Below are 20322 nucleotides of genomic sequence, written 5' to 3'. Positions count from 1 at the left end.
TGAAAATATATCCATTTTTTGTGCATGGGAGTGGCCCCATCAAATCTGTTGCAGCTATTTGTTTTAATTTTTTAGGGATTATTGGAAACACAGGTGGTTTGGTTTGGAAAGTGACGTGTTTAGCCCTCATACATTTTTTGCATTTGACTAATACTGTTCTAATTTGTCTTTCCATATTAGGAAAATGGCTTGTTTGTTTTATTTTTAAAAAGCATGTCTTTGGTCCAAAGTGGCCATTACTTAAATGTGTATACCATATGTACTTATTAATTAGTTCATCTGGGATATAAATTAACCATTCATTCGTTGCAACATTTCGTCTAAAAAATAAAACATTGTTTTTTACGAGATAGTGCTGTCGAATGTCTGGAAAATCCTAACTTCTCCACTTGTGTTTGATTCCTTGTATTTCGGGATCCTTGTCCTGTTCTTTGCCTATGTTTTTCAATGCTGTCGTAATGTAGTTTTCGAAAGGTACTTGTTTCATATAGTACATTGTAAACTGGTCTTCTGCTGCTTCCAAACCTATGTTATTGGATGCACCCTGTGGACATCGTGATAAAACATCTGCTAATACATTCGCTGGTCCTGGTATGTGTGTAATAGTGAAGTCAAATTCTTGTAGTATTAACATTCATCTGATTAACCTCCCATGAGTTAGTTTGGCGGATAACAGAAATTCTAATGCTTTGTGGTCAGTGTATACTTTTGTTTTTCTTCGGAATAGGAAGTATTGAAAACGTTGGAAGCCCCATACAATGGCCAATGCTTCCAGCTCCGTGACTGAATAGTTTTTCTCGCTTTTTGTGAGTACACGACTGGCAAATGCAGTTGTTCTATATGATCTTAGCCCTGTCTGTTCGTATTCTTGGAATAAAACAACTCCTAAACCTGTTCCGTGCTGTCAGTGGCCATACAAAAATTTTGTGTTAGATCAGGATGTGCTAAAATCGGTGCTGTTGTTAGTGCGTTTTTCACTTTTAAAAATTCTTCATTGGCTTGTTGATCCCATACCCATGGCGTGTTTTTTCCAGTCAATGCACATAGGCGTGGTGTTGCGAGAGAGTCGATCCAAATAATTTTTTTATAGAATCCAGTGAGACCTAGAAATCCTCTGAGAGTTTTCTTATTATATGGAGTACAGAATTCTTTGATTGCCGTTAGTTTTTCTGGGTCGGGCATTACCCCTTTCTCTGAAATTATGTGTCCTAGAAATCTGACCTCTCGCCTTCCAAATTTGGATTTTGTTATATTTACTGTGACCCCATGCTCTTTCATGATTTGTAAAAACTGATGTGTCTTTGTCATGTTCCCAAGAGGGTTCTGCTATAATCACATCATCAACATAACAAGTAATTTTTTGTAAAATTTCAGGACTGAGTATAGTATTAAATCACCCAATAAACACTGCTGATGATATGTTTAAACCTCATGGCAATCGTTTAAATTGGTAACATCTACCGAATACGATAAATGCTGTAAATTTTCTACATTCTGGGGCCAATTCCATTTGCCAGAAACTACTCTGTAAATCAATTGATGAAAATATCTTAGCACCGTGGAAGTTTTGTATCAATTCCTCTAATTTTTCTGGGCGATCTGTCTCAGTGATTATGATTGTGTTGATCTGTCTGGAATCAAGCACTAACCTGATGCTCCCATCCAGTTTTTGTAGAATATGGAGCAGGCTGTTATATGTGGAGGTAGCTGGTTCAATAATATCATCATCTAACATTTTAGATATCTCCTGGAATACTTTATTCCTATAGCTTAATGGGATTGTATAGGGTGGCACTCTAAATGGTTTGTGCTGTTTTACTTCAAACTTGTACTGAAAGTGTTTAATACCTCACCTTTATCTCGTAAAATACCCTCTAATTCTCTTTTACTGTGTTCCGAAATACCTTGAACTTTTTGCAATTTTTCGTCTATTTCTTTATGGACTTCTAACATGAGCTGAGGCGATTCCCCCTTTTGTGCATACCATTCTAATTCTTCATCCTCTTTATCTCGCATCATTCTTAATTGTTCGTTTACAACTGGTATTTCTTCTAATTTTAGCTTTTGCTCAAAGAGAAGTGTGACATTCCCGAATGTTATGCTACCTTTCCCCATATCTATTATCGCTCGTCTCTCATTTAAAAATCTGCACCTATAATCGAATCTACAGTTAGTTTAGGTATAATCACGAAGTTGGCTTCGATCTTTTGACCTTGGCACGAAAGAGTTAACCTTGTTTGTCTCGTAACTTCCGCAGCATTGTTTCTAATAGGACCTCTTACTTTAATCTTACGTGTTTTCAGAACTGGCAATTCCTCATTGGCATTACACTGCATGAATAAATTTTCTGAGATCGCGGTCAGTTCACTTCCGCTTTCAATTACAATATTGACTGGGATATGCTTTACTACGGCCTTCACAATTGGTTGAAATTGAAAGGGTTGGTTCAGTTCTTCTTCTTCTTGCATCAACGAATCCTCCACTGAATCATACATGAGTCTTTTCAGGAATTTCCCTTGTGAATTCGAACTTTCTGTAGGATAAGTTTCGACTGCTACTTCCCTCTCTTTTATTTCCTCTTCTCTATTTCTTCCTTCATTTACGCTTTCTTCAACATCCTCTACTTTTCCTCATCCTCGTCTATCTTCTCCTTCTTCGTCGCTACTTCCACATAATCGCATTTAAATGCTCTATTATCGCTTCATAACTTCCTTCACTATATACGTTGGGTTGTGTGCCCACTAGTAACTTATTTTCAACTTCTGTCTACTGCGCATTATCCTCATTGAATTCGCTTTCCCTGGTTTCCATCTCAAATAGCTCTGCAATACTCATTACTTCGTCCTTTCCTCATACATTCGTTGTGCATGCCTCTGGTAATTCATCTTCCTCGTCAGTATTCTCCCAATTAATTTCGTCCCAACACGATATTGTTATTTTCCTGTCTTCGTTTTCATCTGGTCCCTGCGGTTTTGTTTCTTCCTTCTTCTCTTCTCGTGATAAGGTATTTACTTCTCTGTTCAAGGTGCTGCAATTATCCTGGGTCGGTGCGTCATTCTCTTTGGCATGGGAGCTTAGCTGTCAATTCGAACGTTTTTCGGGGTTTGGTGGTCTTACCTCCACCTCTTTATCTGTATTCTCTTTTCTTGCTCCGCTTGTTGATATTGGTTTCTTTGTTGATAATTTGTCGGTCTATTGGTTCTCCAATACCCGTTCTGGTTGTCATTATTCCTTCTGTAATAGTTGTTGCCGTTCCTGTGTGAATTATAGTTATTGCCATATTCTCTTCTAAATCCATAACCGTTTCTTTGTTGAAATCTGTTGTCGTTTCTTGGTGCGAAGTTATCACGTGGTTCGTAATTATTGTTTCTTCGTACTGTGTCTTGTGGATTCCACTGCTTTTTTCTTTCGTTTTCACGTGCGCTTCGTCTTTTTCTTGCGTCATCTTCCGAAAATATAAACTCTAGTTCCCTTAGAATTCCTTTAAATGCTTCGACGTCATTGCCTCCGTGACCTACTAATGATTGCTGGTATTTCAATGGCAACTTCATTGCGCATAATTTAATCAACTGTCCGTCACTGTATGGTACATCTAAGCATTGATTTTTCTTTGCCATTACTTCGAAAAATTTCACGGGACTCTTCTCTCCTGAATTGTCAAAATATGGGTTCTGTAATAATTCGTACTTCACTCTGTTCTGTGCTTCGCTGGACCAATAGCGTGAGAGAAACTTCTCTCTGAAATCTTCGTACGATCGGCATGTTGCTGCAACATTCTGCATGGTTTCTGCGACTGTTCCTGACATGTGTGCACATATAAAGTCTAATTTGTGTATTAGCGTACAGTGATCTGGTAATCCTACTCGAAGTTGATGAATAAAAGCTCGTGGGTGTAATCAGTTTCCTTCTCGAAAGTGTTCAAATTTTCTGACTGTGAGGAAATGATCGTTGTCGTACTTCGCCATAGTTCCATATGAAGTTCGCGATTCTTCGCCACTTTCGTTTCTGATCATTTCTCACGTCGTTCTTTCCGGTTGTGGTAGGTCCATTGGATATTGTCCACTGTAACTTTCGCCTACCCTTGCGTAGTATCGTTGGAGTGGTACACAATAATTTTCTTTCATCGGTTGTGAACGTTTCGCTGAATGCATTGCACTGTACTCTTCGCGACCTGGCTTTCCATTTTCAGGTATTGGTTCGGTATCTTGTCTGGCTAACCTTGCTGCTTCATTGCACGATCCAAACTGTCTTGAAACATACATTTGTGATGACGTTTGTTCATCAAGAGTTTGTTGCTGTGCAGGCTGTCTGATTTCACGTATGTTACTTTCCGCCTGTGATTGGAATCGCAAATGCGTAATATCTTCGTTAATTGCTTGTTTTTCCGGTGCTGTTACAGATACGGATGTGGTTGCAGGCTCAGTGCTTTTTCGATCCTGTTCACTACGCTCTTCAATAGTTTGCAACAACTCTGTTCGCAATTTCTGAAATTGTTGCTTCGTTTGCGCTTCTATTCTGACTATGCGATTATCATATCTTTTCAGCGCTGCTTTTGTGATACGTATGTGTAACACACTGTTTTCAACAATTTCACGCGCTGTACCTGCTGCTTGTATAGTAATTACGTTTATCTGTTTCTCTAGTTTCTTGACTTCTGCCTGGGTGTTGTTACGTAATGTTTTGATCTCGTCCTGAATGTCATTACGCAATGTTTGTACGTCCGCTTGTACCTTGTCAATGTCTGTTCTCAATTGATTGTGACCTGTTATTAAGTTTCCTATCACTTCTCGAGATTCTTTTGCCTCGTCTTCAATATGACTTAGGTGTAACTGAATTTTTTTGTTTTGTTCTTTAATCTCACGCATTTGTCTCGTGGTTTCTGCAATTTGTTTCGTCGTTTCTGCATTCTGAAATTTAATTTGGTTCGCAATTTCTTTATTTTGTCTTGTCATGGTTTCCGTCATTTGTTGTAATAATTCTGCCAGATTGGTGGGTCCTATTGCGTTTTCTTCTGACGTCCTACGCTCTGTACTTTCGCCCAAGTGTTGGTTTGCAACCGATTGCATTGAACTGTGCGGTGACACGTTCCTGCTCGAATTCCTTGTACTCTGTGGTGAGGGAGCTCTGATTACTTGTACTATGGGTTCTACGTATTCAAGACGCAAGTTAGAATCCTCATCGACTGTCTCTCTACTTTCCTGCTCCTCTGTCGTATGCTGACCTATGTTTTCTATGCCTTGGCTTACATTATCCTCGTTATGACGCGTTATCTGTCCTATTTCTCGCGATACTGCATCGTCTATTGTACTGTCCTCTATTCTCTGTCCATCTTCATGCTGGGTCTCTACCTAAATTCGGCCAATATCTCGATCTGTCATTGATAATCTTTCCGAATCCCTTATTTTCTGTTTTAAAAGCAATTCACGTGCCCTACTTCCCGTCAACATGCGCTCATACGATCTCACGCGTTTCATAAACTTTTTGCTCACACTACTTGACACTTATTATACCCAAGACTGACAATCCATTCACTTACTTGTTCGGTCAGAACCAACTTGTCAATGATGTATCCGCCACCTGTGCGCTTGCATTGGAGAGAAAACTTAATTCTAACAATATTAAACTTCATTACTGAATTATGCTATTGTCTCTGCTAGAATGTCTCACTTTCTATTGAATACTTTCTTACTATCTATTGCTGCAGCTACTGTTTTCAACTATTTATGCCTTTCAAACAAAATTTTTTATTACGAAAAATTTTTTAACAGGATATTTTTCTGACCTAGTTGGGCATGTGGTCGACCTTCAATCATGGTATTTTACCATCCTGGCAGGGCCGCCATTCTCTAACACTCTGCGTGGTGTCTGTTTGTTGTAAGTCGTGTCTCCCTACCACTTTCGCGCAACGACGCTCTGAGCGTATTTTTTAGGGAATTGACTAGTTTGAACCTGGGACCTGTTACTGGTAAGGAGACGCCAGAACACACATGACATGTAGAGTTCAGAAGAGTTCAGTGAGACTAGCAATGCTATAATCAAATACTTAATGATTTCAGCGTCAGCTCCAATGCACTCCCTGTAAAAGAATCTTAATACTAACTAAATTTAGTGGAAGGGGTTCAAGGCTTTCCTACTTTTAGTTAGCTGGTAAAATAACGTCGTAAAAGCAGTTACGTTTACCATTGGAAATTTTATTCTACTCACAAAACAATGTTTATAAATTGCACTATTGATAAAAGGAAATATTTTAATACAGGATGATAAAAACCAACTGCGTTCAACAAAAATGTGAACGAATATTCCCTGAATGGGTTTCCAAGTTCTACAATGGATCGAAGGATGACCTCTGCCATATCACATCTATAATCTAGGTTTAAGTTAAGTTTCATAAAAGAGAAAACTATCCAAATGATATACAGTGACCCTCAATTATCTTTAATTACTTATTTTACTTGTCGTAAGTTACAGTGGCTGATGTGGCTTCTCAATAATTAAATAACAGAAAAATCATCGCGTTTCAGATTTTAACTTCAAGTAGCAAATGTGGATACCATGAGATTTAACTGACAATCGACACTAGTATTACGTAAAAAGGGGATGTAACAGATGAGACTTCTGCAGTTCTGAGTGAAGCGTTATGCGCTGTTATGCAGCATCGCTTGTGTTCATTACCTTGACAGTCTTTAGGCAGCGTCAGGGGGTGGCGGGCGGCTCAGCTCCACACAGCTCGCCGTCTCGGAAGCAACTCTGTACTAACTTCTCCTTACTACAATTTACTGAAGTTGGTTTTAAAAAAAGGTATCTGGCTGTGTTTTCAACTGACCAATCAGCGTCTCAATGTTAATTTTAAGTTCCGCCTACAAAAATTCTGTCTATCCAAACGTTATACGTTTCGTGGTGGGGCAATGTTTTTAATGTTTGCAACGTAACAGAGACGCGTATAGTCTCACGCTAAAACTTGCAGCTGGTGTGGCCCTTTTAGTGTTATCATAAGATCTATACTGTTCATCTGGAGGGCTCTATCTTTTAACATGGGCTGGGGGGTGGTTTTGGCGTTCGGCTGGCGACGTGGGTGTCCGTCCCTTATCGTAGGGCCTCCTAGCCTACACGATTCTGCTCTCGGCTTCTGTTCTCGTTTCTCCCCTCAGAACTGCGTCTGTTTCACGGTGGGAAGGTATGACATGCATTTAGGCGTTCTTGTGTTAGTCTGTGGTATTCCATTTGCTCACTCGTTGATCGTATTACTTTGGTTAATTTAATGTCAGGATTTATTCGGAGCTATGTGACATACTGTCGGATTTGCTATCATGTCAGGATTTTCATGGAAGGTGTTGGATTTGCCTGACACCGTACATGCTTACAACACTAAACAGTACATGTTGCCGTCATGGCTGTCAGAAACAGGATAGAATTGTTTCTTACTGGTTGCACCCACTGTGTGACGTCACGTCCGCCCACCATAGACTCTACGTTCACTTGCCTACTACTTAAAGTACATTGGTGGGTAAGATGGCGGCATGTTATTGGCGATTATATTTAAATGGATGTGTTCAGAATCATTGTAGTCACTTTTTACGTAAAATGTTTTCTTCTTGCAACCACATATCGATGTTAGCAACGCGTACTGGCCGCACGGCATAGGATGGCAAATTCTAGGCCAGAAATCGCCACGAAGAATGTGTTTTACGCTAATATTAATTCGAAACTAAAAAATGTGATCCAGTTTTACGGACCTTCGTGTGACATACTGAAATATCGAGGTATTGTCCCTCTTCTTCCCCGAACAGTTAAGTTGGGTTAGGAATTGGAGCGAGTAAATAAAAGTTTGTGAAAGGTGATGTTATTGGTGCACCAGAGTAACAGATTTGCAGATCAGGGAGAAAACGATGCTGTGGTGAGTACGGAGTTTGTAAAAAGAGTTGATTGTACGATGTCATTTAAACAAAATGGTAGATCATCCGCAAAAAGAGTGAGCTTCAGATTTTATCAAGTAATTATATGAGGGTGATTTGGAAAGTAACTTCCATCTCATTCTTCAGAAAACAGTGATATATACAAAGATTCCCCATTGCTATATACACATTACAGCTATAACCTTAAGTTTGAAAGATAACTGTCAGTTAATTTTATAATACGTGGAATGATACAATCTATAGGGTAAGCTAAGTGCAATGCTACGGTTTGACATAACTCAGGGCAATCCCGCGATGATGTCACAAACTTTCAGAGATAATGGAGGAAGGTAAATGTATCAGTCTGTGGCAACGGACCGTCGCCCGGAAACGACCAGGTCGGAAGTTACTAGGGGCGTTCAGTAAGCAATGCAACATATATTTTCTCGGCCATTTTCGGTTGAAAAACGTGGAATTTGTTGTGGACGTCGTGGAATATTCCCACTTCACCTCTATAGTTTCATGAAGTTCCGGTAGGTGGCGGCGCCTTACGGAGCCTTCAAAATGGCGTCCGTAACGGAGGTGCGTTCGAAGTAGGGTGCTGTCATCGAGTTCCTCTCCGGAAAACGACAGTTTCGCATATGTCTATGGAGACCTGGCAGTGAACAAAATCACGGCGAATCGCTGGGCGAGGCGTCTGTCATCATTGCAACAAGGTCGCGCCAGTCTCTCCAATCTCCCGCGAGCCGGCCGTTCGCACACCGCTGTGCTCCTGCAGTGATGGAACTTGCGGAGGCTGTCATTCGAGGCGATCGACGGATCACAATCAGAACAATTCGCTGCATAACTGGATGTCTCTGTTGGTTGTGCTGACACACTCTTCCAACAGTTGGGATACTCAAAGGCCTCACACTAGAGTGCGCACCGAGAGGAGCTGACAACATTTCGTTGGACTGTTCTTCCTCACCCACGCTACACCCCGGATGTCGCGCCTTACTACTTCCGTCTGTTTGATTCAATGAAGGATGCACTCCGCGGGAAGAAGTATGTGGATGTTGGTGAGTTTATTGACGCAGCCAGACCCTGGCTTCGACTCGACTAGTAGCGTGGTGCCATGCGAGCATATAAGCCCTAACAGTAAGGTGGTGTATGGCCGTCGCACTGAACGGAGTTTATTTTGAAGAACAGGGATTTGTAGCCAAAAGATTGGGGAATAATGTGGTTTACTGGAATCCTGAATAAACCCAACCTGCTTCTGTTGCATTGCTTACTGAACGCGCCTAGTATTAGCAAAAATCGTTCTGATACATCTGACAGGGGAATAGATGCACATACTGGTACTGCTTCTGCGAAGATTGTAGGTCAGGCAACTTTCAGACGTGACAGTGTGGGTCACAAGACGGAAGAAATGTCTAGGCAACATGGGATCTAAAATGCGCATCGTACAAGCTCAGCACTTAAGTTATGCATTTTAGGGCCCTTGTTTACTAGGCATTTTCTTCTTCCTTTCATCCATGCTACAATCTCTGAAAATTGCCTGCCTCACTGTGTTAGTAACAAAAGTATTGCATTGTCAGAGGTGTCAGAACGATTTTTACTTATAACTATCGACTCGGTCTTTTCCGGACGAGTGGTACATTTATCCTTCTCTATTATGCCTGAAAGTTGGTAACACCATCGCAGAATTACCCCGTATACACGCTGGCAGGGTACGCTTATTGATAGACGCCTGTTGTTTGTGGAAACTAATGTGTATCCGAATAGAGGTGGTTTAAGTGAAATGTAACTTCCAATCTGTTTAAACTGACCTCGTAATTAAGGCAAGAATAACAAAAATAAAACATTGAAATTAATCTAAGAACTGTTTCATTGTCCATATCTAACCATCTACGTCAACTTCCTTGCCTGCTGCTATGACAATTACGATGAACGGTTAAGTCATGGCCCATAAAGAAATACTTTGCCTGCCTCACTGTGTTAGTAACAAAAGTATTGCATTGTCAGAGGTGTCAGAACGATTTTTACTTATAACTTTCGACTCGGTCTTTTCCGGACAAGTGGTACATTTATCCTTCTCTATTATGCCTGAAAGTTGGTAACACCATCGCAGAATTACTCCGCATACACGCTGGCAGGGTACGCTTATTGACAGACGCCTGTTGTTTGTGGAAACTAATGTATATCCGAATAGAGGTGGTTTAAGTGAAATGTAACTTCCAATCTGTTTAAACTGACCTCGTAATTAAGGCAGGAAGAACAAAAATAAAACATTGAAATTAATCTAAGAACTGTTTCATTGTCCATACCTAACCATCTACGTCAACTTCCTTGCCTGCTGCTATGACAATTACGATGAACGGTTAAGTCATGGCCCATAAAGAAATACTTTGCTGCCGCTCAATGGAAACGGCTTGTTAGACAGGTGGGGGGGGGGGGGGGGGAGGGGGGTTGCTGATTTGGCGAGACATGTAGTGCCCTAATACATGGCATGCAGCTCAATGCTGGCTTCTTTATTCATTCAGGCGTGGAAATATAGCCTTTGCTCTTTCTAGTAATGCAGACAATGGAAGGGAAGAAATCTTAGAAACAGTGGGAGCTGCTTTTGCACACCTGATGAAATGATATCATAATTTATTATGCGAGTCTTTATTCCTAAAGACAAGTTAACAGTTTCTGGTGCACCGAACAATCACAAACAGAGCATTACAAATAAAACAACGAACCAACACGCAATTACCAATTACAGAAAGAATATTTACACGTAAAGAAATGGCCTACCTAATACAATGATTCAATGACGATATCGGAAATGTACTCGTTTGAGGAGAAACCAAGGAAGCAATTGTGGATAAGGAGGAAAAAGTGTTACTCTCTCATATTCCTTGCAGACACTCCCGAGAAACATGCTTCTTTTCTAGTTACTGCTCGCTACTGCGAACACTTGTGACAGAGTGAGAAAAATACACGGGCCTAGGTTGGAACTGAAAGCCTGTGATACTTTACCATTTTGAGGCTTAAGAACGGTAGCAAACCTCTCCCTGGCTTAACTGAGACAAATAAGCGTAACTGAATGTGAAAGAATCACAATCTAATATTGCCTAACACGGACCTCCCACGAACAAGACAGCCGCTCCCGCGCTCACGTTTGCGTACTCACCTCCAGCAAACGGAAGCCACCCAGCGCTCACCGCTGATTGGCCAAAAGCGCTTCTATAATTGAAGTCGTTCCCCCGCCCTTAGGACTGGGTGAAAGCAATATTTGTTACATTTAAAAATGGCCAATCAAACTCTCTCCCCACCATAGTAACTTTTCCATTCTTGTCTGAAACTGGCCGGCCTCTGTGACCGAGCGGTTCTAGGCGCTTCAGTCCGGAACCGCGAAGCGCTTCAGTCTGGAACCGCGCGGCTGCTACGGTCGCAGGTTCGAATCCCGCCTCGGACATGGAAGTGTGTGATGTCCTTAGGTTAGTTAGGTTTAAGCCGTTCTAAGACTAGCGGACTGATGACCTCAGATGTTAAGTCCCATAGTGCTTAGAGCCATTCGAACCATTTTGTCTGAAACTATCCCTTACACTGTCGTCTCCACATGCGCTCTTCCACGAGCGCTTCTCTCACGTGCAAAAGGATAGGAATGGAGGCTAGTTAGGTTTTAAAAGGTCCAACACCCCCCTCGCTTGAGACTCTGCGTGTTTCTGTCTCGTTCACCCCTGACCATTTCTGTTGTCTCCAAAACGACGCTCTGTCTCGGGTAGGCGGGTGAGAGGTCCGCTAAATTTGAAAAAAATTCCAGTCATGGTTCGTTTGTAGCCCCGCGCTCATCTGTCTCATTCTCGCTCCGAGTGTCCCTGTCACGTTTCAACCGAAACTCTGATTGGAGAGGCGGGAAAAGTTTCCGTGAACGTGAAATTCAAATCGACAGAGCACACCGTTTACTGCACAATGATGAACACGGGGGCTCCCCACAGCAGACGACGCCCCATCCCCCCTCTCCCACGTTTTCCAACGTTGACCCAACGACATCGTCAATTACGTTTGCAGAGGACACGGGAACATCGAGATATGATCATGGATTGGTGGAAACGCGCCACCTAGCGTTGTTACACCAGGCGACGGTCGAGTTTGAATACGCAGTCACCCAGGTGAGCGGCTGCTCGAAACATGCACCAAGCCACGGAACTATGGCTATGAAATCGATAGTAAACTAATATACTAATGCTCAGCCTGATAAACAGAACCGCGCGAAACCATAACCACGGCACCAGTCTTTAGGCCATTCCCTGGCTGCAAGAGATCTGCCACAACATGGACAGACGCTCATTCAGCGCATTCCATCTATCACCTGCGAAACACCGAGAAATTACAATTTCTAACTTATCAATGGCACCAACATGAGGAGACAAGGAAAACACCAAGATACGAATTTTCATATTTTTTATCACAGCCTTAGACAAAAGCCTTCAAAAGAATAGTGGTGAACGTTGAAAACCTGTGCTTAACAACAACAAACCGGCGGGTTCCTGTCAACATCAAGACACAGCAACAGCCGGACGAAAGAGGCATCCCTGGACATGGAGTCGGCCTACCAGAAACGCCTAGCCACTAGGGACTATTTGAAGTGTCCAACCATTTACAATTTACAGTATTGAATTAACTATGTAAGTGCGTAATATGATAATAAATTTTATTAAAAAAGCCATGCTTCATGTCTTTCCGATGACGATGGCGTTTTCCACCAGCGTAACTGCCTGTATCACAAGGCCAGAATTCTACTTCAGTGGTTTGAGGAGATTAATACAGAACTCGCGTCGTCTCGGCCACCAAATTCGTTTGATTTGAACCCAATGGAACACATTTGAGACGATATTGGCCGACAGCACTCCTCTCACAAACCACCGGCCTGTAGGTTACGGGAAACGCGTGACATTTACATAGGTATCTGGTGCCACATACCTGCAAATACATATAAAGCATTTGTCAAACCCATGACCCACGGAATGGCTTCTGTATTCCGTTTCATAGGTGGATCACCGCACCATTAAGCAATTAGTTGTAATGCTGTGGCTTATCAGTGTATGTATCGCCCACAAAACGATTAACTGGACGCACTTCTCAGTCGACATTATTTTTCATTGCTGCAACCATTCCAAATGTTTTTCACACAACGCGTAATGCGTCAGCGGTGTTCCGTCTTGGGCTAGGTTTGTCTCTACATATCAGTGTATTGTGTGTGTATATTAAACAACTGGGGACCTAGAAACGACGGAGACGCTTCGTCCCGCCGTAGCCCTCAGTGGTTCACAACCCCAGAACAGGTAACAGCAGTCCACCAACCCCCCCCCCCCCCCCCCCTCCCGGAAACGTCTCATACCGGACGAGTCTAACCCCAAATGTTTGCATGGTAGAGTAATTATGGTGGACGCGTACGTGGAGACAGTATTTGCGCAGCAATCGCCGACATAGTGTAACTAACGCGGAATTAGGGGAACCAGCCCGCATTCGCCGAGGTAGACGGAAAACCGCCTTAAGACCCATCCACAGGCTGCCCGGCACACCGGACCTCGACACTAATTTGCCCGGTGGATCCGTGCCGGGGATCGGCACGCCTTCCCGCTCGGGAAGCAGTGCGATAGACCGCGCGGCTAGCCGGGCGGGCATCTACATATCTACATCTCTACACTTCGCAAGCCACCTTACGGTGTGTGCCGGAGGGTATTTTGTGTACCTTCGTCCGCCTTTCCTTTCCTGTTCCAGCCGCAAATGATTCGCGGTAAGAACGACTCCTGACAAGCCTCTGTGTCAGCTTGATTATCTCTATGAAACTTCCTGGCAGATTAAAACTGTGTGCCGGACCGAGACTCGAACTCGGGACCTTTGCCTTTGGTAGAGCACTTGCCCGCGAAAGGCAAAGGTCCCGAGTTCGAGTCTCGGTCCGGCACACAGTTTTAATCTGCCAGGAAGTTTCATATCAGCGCACACTCCGCTGTAGAGTGAAAATTTCATTCTTGATTATCTCTAATTTTACCTCCTAGGTCTTTTCATGAGATATAGGTGGGAGGTACTAATATATAGGTTCATTCTTCTAGGAGCGTATGCTCTCATAACTCTCAGTAAATGTTATGCGGAACGACTCTCACGCAGCGTCTGCCACTGGAATTGGCCGAGCACCTAAATGAACCTGTAATGAAACGTGCTGCTCTTCTCCGAGTCTTCTTTATTACCTTTATCAATCCTATCATGTACTACCACGGAGTGACGAGCAATATTCAAGTATTTGTCGAACGAGGCCTCTGTAATCTACGGTACCTCTTTTCTGGATGGACTAAATTTCCTGAGGATTCTTCTAATGCATCTGTCTGACACCTGCATTACCTGCAATTAGTTTTATGTGGTGGTGCCGCTTGAAATCTCTCCTTGCGCATACTGCTAGATACTTTATGGAAATAACTGCTTCCAATGATTGTTCTGCAATCGTGTAATCGTACGATAAAGCGTCTTTCTGTCTATGTGTTCACAATACGTTACGTCTGTTTACGTCAAGGGTAATTGGCTCTGCCTGTTCCAAGCGTCAACGCTCTGAAGGTCCTCCTACGTTTGTTTACAATTCCAAAGCGTTGTTCATCCGCGCATCATCCGTGAAAAGCCTCATAGAACTTCCGACATTATCTGTTAGGTAATTTTTATATATTGTGAAAAGTAATGGTCCAATTTCCCTTAGGTTACTGCCGGAGTTGCTTTTACGTCTGAATATTTATTTCCGTTCAGAATGACATGTTGTGTTCTGCTTTCTAGATACACTTCAGTCCACTCACTCAATTGATCTGACATTGAGTACACTCGTGTTTTGCTCATTAATCGGCACTACTGAAATGTACTGAAGAGCTCCGGAAATCAAGGACCATTCCATCAACGTAAGAGCTGGTATCTCCCTGCTTCTGGATCTCGCGGACGAGCAAAGGGAACTGGGTTTCACAATATTGTCCTTTTCGGAATCCATGTTGATTCCCACAGAGGAGATTTACAGTCTCCAGAAATGTAATGATACGCGAGCGTAAAACACATGCCAAAATTGTACAACAGACCGGCTTCAGTGACATAAGCCTATACAGGGTGATTTTTTGGACCGTGTACAAACTCTAGGTACTGATCGATGAGAGGATACGGAACAAAAAAAGGTCTAATGAACTTATGTCCAGAAATGCTTGGTTTCCATGCTAGAGACTGAATAAGTCATAAATTGTTACAGAGACAGTGGATTTAATACACTCTGTACCATGCATGCACAGTTACAGTACATGTTGAAAATTGCTTGCATGTGCGTGCGAGTACGCGTCGCAGCATGTTCTGTCTTACACGTTCACATCGGCCGGGCTGCATCAGAATAGTGTCAAAGGCAGCATGAATACGCTGCTCCAGTGTCTCCACACCTGGAATGGGCTCTGCACACACCATACTTCTGAAATGGCCTATTAACCAGAAATCGTACGGACTGAGATCTGGTTAACGAGTCGGCCATGCAACTGCACCCTCTCGTCTGATCCATCGACCAGGGAAGACGCGACTGAGATGCGTCCGGACGTTAATGGTGAAGTGGGCTGGAGCACCGTGAGGTAGTAGTCACATAACCCTTCGAATCGTCAGTGGCACTTCTTCCAGCAGCGGAGGCAAAGTTACAAGCAAGAAACGCAAATAGTTCCGGGCTGTTAGGCGACGTCGAAGGAAGACTGGTTCCAAAATACGGTCGCCAATTATCCCAGCCCAAACACTCGGGCTGCACCGATGCTGATGATTCGCTGTCACCATACCATTGAGATTCTACATACTATCCCACAGACCACTCTTATGAAAGCTGAAGATACCACTCCGCGTAAAGATTGGCTCATCTGTGTATAGGATGGATGACAAATCCCAGAATTGTGGTTGCCTGGTGAAGAAATCAGTGACAAGACTGCTCCCGACGTGGAAAGTCTGTCGCTAGTAAGTCCTGCGTACGTTGTGATAAGGGTAGTAACAATTGTCATGGAAAATTTTCCACACAGTCGTGTGGCTTACGCTGTACCGGCAGACCAACTGCCTGGTACTGACACGGCGGTCGCCTTCCACAGTGTTAATCACATTTTCCTCCATGTCTGGTGTCCGAACATTACGGGTACGTCCTTCATGATTTCCTGCTTCCTGTATCGACCCTGCCTCAGACGAACGGCGAAACACTGTTGCAAACATTGAATGCTGTGGTTGTTGTCGGCAGGAATATATCTCCCGACATAACCTTGCTGCCCGCCTTCCGTTGCCATTTGCCTTTCCGTAAGTAAACGCCACGTCGGCAAGCTGTCCATTCGAATACGGAACCACTCTGTTCAACGCTATACCGCATCCACTACAAGATGAATCAGCAAGAGAAGTTCAAAAATGTGTGTGAAATCTTATGGGACTTAACTGTTAAGGTCATCAGTCCCTAAGCTTACACACTACTTAACCTAAATTATCTTAAGGACAAACACACACACACACACACCCATGCCCGAGGGAGGACTCGAACCTCCGCCGGGATCAGCCGCACAGACCATGACCGCAGCGCCTGAGACCGCTCGGCTAATCCCGCCCGGCAGCAAGAGAAGTGAATAGGGCACAACATTACCAATGACTATGGCATGAGAGGGCGCTAGGGCATGACGTATGACAAACAGTACCAGCCTCTATAGAATAATCATGCGCACTGTGTGGCTGCGTGATACAACGCGTATTACACCGCAGTCTCTGTAACGAAGTGTGATTGAATAAATGGTCTTTAGCATGGAAACCATGCATTTCCAGACGTAAGTTCATTAACCTTTATTGTTACGTATCCTCTCCTCGATCAATCCCTAGAATTTGTACACAGTGGAAAAAATCACCCTGTATAGTTTTATGTGTCTGCTCCACCACTCCTCTTGAAATCGGGAGTGACTTGCACCCTTTTCCAATCCTTAGGAACGCTTCCCTCCTCCAACGACTTAGGTACACCTCTGCTAGAAGAGGAGAAATTCTTCCGTGTATCACGTGAAGAATAGTACTGGTATGCCTTACGAGCTTCCGCAGTGAAATATGTTTGGAAAAAGGCGTTCACTTTAACATCTTTGGGATTGGAGTGTAGAAACGGAAGTTAATTTCTGGACTGTGGGCGTAGCATTAATTACAATGACGTGGAGAGCGTCATCCGAAGAAGCCTGCACGAGGCCTTTGTGGCACGAGGTAGCAAAACACAAGGAGCGACACGAAACTGGTCTGCGAGGCCCCGTTCACGGAGGCCCTAGTTGAGGTAGGGGCGCTGGCGTCGACCTCTCCCACTGGGAGTCGCAGTGAACTGCCAGTGGCCAGAAGCCCGCGAGCCGGTGCAGCGTTCGTACGCAGTGCGGTCGCGGCGGTCGCAGCAGGGCGAGTGAGCACAACGGGCCCGGCGTGCGTATTATCTCGGGGAGACAGACGCCTTATCTGGCCGAACACGTTACCTGCATCTTAGATATCGGCCGTCGCCGCTGGACCCGCTGCAGACGAGTGTGTGGTTGGTCATGATCAGCTTCTTCTGAAGGTGAGTGCCGAAATACTGGCTGGGCCAACATTCTCCTAAGGCTGCGGAAACGTATTTTAGCACACGCGTTGTGAGAGTGTATTTTGTTGCATGTACGCATAATTAATTACGTATCCGTTACTTTTTGTCGAACAAATGACAAGTCTTCTGTGTACTTCACAAACATATGCGTTTTGCTCACCGGAGAACTTCAGTGACTTTCCGTCACTGTGTTTTGCGAGACCTGAAAATTTCTGGTTCTAGTAAACCAACAACCTGTACACGCTTTGAGCCTAGTAAATATATATTTTTCCGTGATTTAAATAATAAAACATCATACGAGTTACGGTTTTTTTCGCAAAGGACAACAAGTTTCGAGAATTCATTCTTATATCAAGTGCAAATATTCACATTGGAATTTTTTGTGATGTTTGCATGTATGGTTTTTCTTATTTTTATTTTATTTTGTTTTTTTTTATTGCTGCAGTCGCATATTTGTACCATATTTTGATTTCACGTAAACAAACAATGAGAGTGACGTTTGCGTGTGTGAATTTCTGCATAATGAAGGGGGCACAGAGGCGAGTCAAAAGGGGCGGGGGTGGGCTATGGAGCTGTCTCTCACTCACCCCAGAACTTCACCTGATTTTTTTTTTCTTTTAAATTTACTTTGCAACATAACTTTCAGACTCAACAGTCACAGAAACTTACACGCCTTTGTTGTTGCTATTATAGTAGATTAAGAAAACAGCTACTTTTGCTCTAGACAGTTTGGAGAAGGCACGGTGATACAAAATTTCTATGAGTTCAGCCTCCACCCAGACCAAAATCCAATCCTGGATTCGACTCTGAGGAGGCACAGTACCATAAAAATACAAAAAGACGACTGCAGGGCAGAAGTGACAGAACATCAAGCTTACAAACCAATAAAAAATACCGTGTTAATATTTGCTCTTGATAATGAGTATAAATTCTCAAAACTCATTGTGCTGTGCTTAAAAAAGGGTAGCTGGCCGAGTTTTATTATTTACGTCATGAATGATACAGTTGCAGGCTTTCCAAAAGAACACTGATTATGATGAACGAAATGAAATATGTCTTTCGAAGTCTATGCATCTCGTACTTCTGATGTCGGAAAATTTCGTAGAGATATTACGATCTTCTTCAGTCTATCAATATGTAATGAAAATCCTGCAGTGACTCAATAAAAGACAGAAAGTAGTGTGAAATTGCAGTTGTAAACTTTGTTCGCTATTCGATCATCTTCTTCGAATTTCGGTGTTACGCTTAAGACTACGGGCAATGAAGGACAGCTGATTTTGGTTAGTAGTAGTTGTCTTCCTATGGTTGAAATGATTTATACTTGACAGAGATATGGTACTTCTATTTTTCTAAATTCGCCTTTTGGAAAATCTCTCTCAGCGTCACTGCTCATAGCACTCTCTTTGACAGGACCTTCGGTCTGAGTATAGACTCGTGAAGTTAACGACAGAGTGGGAATTGTCTTGCCCGCTAACACAAATTGTGAGGAAGATTGTGCAACCATTAGCAGACAGAAGGCGTGAAAGAGCTTCGAGTTCAGTGAACACCCAAAATAAAGAGGCTGTATACTAACTTTCGTCAACGGAGATGGTTTACTGTTTATGTAAAGTCGTTATACAGACGAAGTTGGTGCGTTTTGAAGAATCAATCGCAAAACTGCTATTTTATCAGTAGTCGTAAGGATGAAATCTGATGTCTTCGAAATCTCAAGTAAAGAAAAAAAAACTGAACATGTGACTTATGTGTTATTAGCTCCCTTCCTGGAAAAATCCGTTGTACGCCGAAAATATTTTGTGGCAAGAACGAACACGAAATCACGGCTACTTACAGCTGATGTCACCATCAGACAATACACAGAGCATAAATTGTTTGATTCTGGCCCTATTTACCTCTTGCTTTTCGGCTTTTTCTGATTAAAATATTCCACCTTAAACCTCAGATGTTAACTGGTATTCAAAGTCAATGTATGCCATAACTACGCGCAAAGTCAGTGATGCAGGAGGCAAGGGATTGGACTCTATTTGGATTGGGGTTCATACCGAGTCAAGTTCTCTATGGTTTTACTGAATTATTGCAGCCTAATGATAGCACAATACTTTGAACAAGACAACAGAGTATTTCTTCTCTCAATCTCATACTGTCTAAGCTAATAACCATACCATTTGCCGGACAATAAATCTGGAATCTTAATAAACCAAACAATGGCCGTTTATCTTCTTAACAGAGTACTTGGCAATTCGTATTCTGAATTTGATACTCATTAATACGATGGTAATTAGAAAAATAAAATAAGCTCTAGAAATTTATATATCGTTTACTATCACGCCTCAGTTGCACTTTTTTTTTTAACATGACTAGTTTCGATCACACTCGAACATCCTCAGATCTGTGTAGTTGTTTGTTCGGGAACTATACGTCAGAATACTGTCCATATTCGGATGCCGGTATTCTGCTACGTAGTTCCCGCATTAACATGACATGTTGCATACGAAACTACACCGGCCTATAGATGACAGAGTGTGATCGAAAGTAGTCAAAGGAAAAAATGGTCCATGTATAGAAACGCAACAGCTGATTTCTCGCGAGACGAGTATGTCTATTACAGTGAAACTAAACTTCTTTACATAAATTTTAAAACGTACTGCTTGGTCAGGAATCACTACCTTGAATGAAAGAATGAACAAGGTACTGCAGTGGTAGACACGCTTGACTCGTGTTTGTGAGGGTCGAGGTTCAAACGTCCATAGGACCAACCTGATTTACGGCTACGGTTGTTACCCTAGTTGAAAGTATGAAGATTAAGGTGCAACATGCAGTCGACAACGACGACACTGAGGACGGAGA

This window comes from Schistocerca cancellata, chromosome 5 (genome assembly GCF_023864275.1).
Source record: "Schistocerca cancellata isolate TAMUIC-IGC-003103 chromosome 5, iqSchCanc2.1, whole genome shotgun sequence".
Taxonomy (NCBI): Eukaryota; Metazoa; Arthropoda; class Insecta; order Orthoptera; family Acrididae; genus Schistocerca; species Schistocerca cancellata.
The sequence above is the reverse complement of the archived record's forward strand: the minus strand, read 5'-3'. Positions refer to the sequence as shown.